Here is a 2,738-nt window from a genome sequence, read left to right on the forward strand (position 1 = left end):
AGAACAGATCAATCCCCACCTCACCACAACCTCCTGTCAGGAAGTCGTAGAGAGTAATAAGGTCTCCCCTGAGCCTCTTCTTCTCCAGGCTGAACAATCCCAGCTCCCTCAGCTGCTCCCCACAAGACTTGTCCTCCAGACCCCTCAACAGCTTTATAACCTTTCTCTGGACACGCTCAAGGGTCTCAATGTCTTTCTTGCAGTGAGGGGCCCAAAACTGAACACAGTACTCAAGGTGCAGCCTCACCAGTGCTGAATACAGAGAGATGATCACCTCCCTGCTCCTGCTGGCGGCACTGCTTATGACACAAGCCAGGATGCCATTGGCCTTCTTGACCCCCTGGGCACGCTGCTGTCTCATCCCTGAATCCTTATCTTCCATGCAGATTTCCTGCCACTCTGCCCCAAGTCTGTAGGCTTGCCTGGGGTTGTTGTGGCCAAAGTGCAGGACCCATCACTTGGTCTCATTGAACTTCATCCTATTGGTGTCAGCCCAGAGATCCAGCCCCATATTCAGCGTCAGACAACTGATGTCTTCTCTGACATCAGCCTAATAAGGACAAGTACATATTTTTGATCTTTATTTGTATTGCAGGAGGTGCTGCCTTTTCCAGAACTTTCCCAAGTGTTCATAAGTATCACTTAATTTTTCTGTGATGGACAGATTGCATTGCCTAGGCTTTCAAACCATACGGCTGCACATCATACCTTTGGTGGCTTTTGGTACCATGTTCTGTGTCCATTGAAGGAGAGTGCTTTGCCACCAGCAGCTGTAAACAGGGACACAGCAGGCAGTCTTGCCATGGATCTTTCCTGCTAAAAAATATTTTTCAAGGCTGCCAGTGATGACAGGAGTGTGATATAAGCACCTGGAATTAACAGAGGGGAGGCAGAATTGTGACCTGCAAGAGACCAGTTTGTACTGCTGTCATTTTGGAACCTTGGACAAATGAGCTACATCAGTGTTCTTCCACTGTGATCAGCTGAAAGAAAGACCCAGATAAGTTGCACCATCCTTGGCATCCTCAGCTGTCCTTGGGGCAGGAGTAGAGAAGAAGAACCTGTGGAAATGAAGTGTGGTTGGTTACCAGAAATTAGGACTTATAAGAAGTGGTTGGGTGAATTCCTGCTGAGTATCTCAGCAGCAAACCCCTTTTTGTAGGACATTTAGTATATAACGGGCTTTGCTCATGAAAGAAGTTTCCAGTGCAGCTTGCACTGGTGTCCAAAGATGCCAAAACCCATTGGTTTCTTTGTGTGTTTTCTCCTCTTGGCTGCCTCTTCTTTGTCTTGTCTCCTTTCTTTTCATCAGGGCTTGTATTCAACTGCAGAAGTTACCAAGAGGCATTGAAGTGTTGGAAACCTCAAGAGTCTGTAGTAATTTTTTATTGTCATACATTGTAGGCACATAATTGCACATCATTATATAGATAAGGATTTAATTACACCTTATTAAATTGATTTGTCATATAAACTCGAGCCATAGTACGGTGCAAATTAAACAGAAAAAAATATTTGCTTTCCAATAATCTAAAGGGGATTTCAGGGCACACGGAAAGAAATTCACAGAAATTCACAGATAAGTGCTGCTCATTTATACATCTGGTAGCTTTTTGCATGGGCAGTGCAGATGTCTGTGCTTGAGCTAGAGATCCTGGGCCCTCTTTTTAAATGTGATGAGTAAAAGATCTTTCAAGATCAGGGTTCACCTTTTCTAGTTTAGAAGTTGAGTTTAGGAGGAAGTGAAGGGTTTCCTACAGATGCCTTTTTCTCCTCACCAGCTACAAGGGGAACACAAAGTGATTTGTCTAAAACCACGCACTGTGATTTCAGATAGCATTTCAGTCTAAACATCTCAAGCCAGCTGTAGGCACAACTGAAAAAAAATATGGCTAGAAAAATGGGTTTGGCATTTAATTTTTGTGCCTGGCTCAATTTCTTATTACTTGTAGATGCTTTTGTTTAAGACTTTTTCAGTCACAAACACAAGCTTTTGAGACTGTTCCTATTCTCCTGTTCTCATGGTGGCTTAGCTCATGGTTGGGTACATGGGAATGATCACAAGAATAACATTCTGCTGTTATGTATGAGTGCCTGAACCAAAGCCGAGTGAGATGTGAATGAAGTGCTCCTAATAGTTTCCCTGACATTTAAATCGAGCTCATGGTCTCATCACCTGCAGAAAGCCCAAAGTGGTGATTATTTATGTTGTCTTCAGCCATGTTGAGTATATGTATGGCTATACATGATGCATACACAAAACATATGTATCATTAGGGAAGAAGTAATATGAATGGTTCATCCACTGATCATTTCTTTCCAGGAATATGGGTTCAAATAACACATCTGCAAATGTGGCAAAGGATATATGCTATGAAGTGCTCCTGTCTGGTTAGCATGGTGACAGATGCCCCACACCTGGTGTATTTTAAAGAAGATGTTGGGAACATGACAGTGATTAGAAAAATGGATTGTAATGAAACTTCGTAGTTCTGTACAGAGAAAGGGGAGATTTAAATTCTTTAATTCTTGCTTTAGCAAGAGCGAAGCATCAGCTTTATATCTGCAAGGAAGAAGACATCACTGAAAACTGGGCATGAGTCCCTTCATTGCAATACATTTATTGGGTGACTGCAATTGCTGTGATAAAGGTGAAACAATGGGCAAACAAATAAATTCCATTTTCAACTGTATTCTCCCTAGACAGATAATTATGTTTACTTCAATTTTATAGTAAC

This window comes from Meleagris gallopavo, chromosome 1 (genome assembly GCF_000146605.3).
Source record: "Meleagris gallopavo isolate NT-WF06-2002-E0010 breed Aviagen turkey brand Nicholas breeding stock chromosome 1, Turkey_5.1, whole genome shotgun sequence".
Classification (NCBI taxonomy): Eukaryota; Metazoa; Chordata; class Aves; order Galliformes; family Phasianidae; genus Meleagris; species Meleagris gallopavo.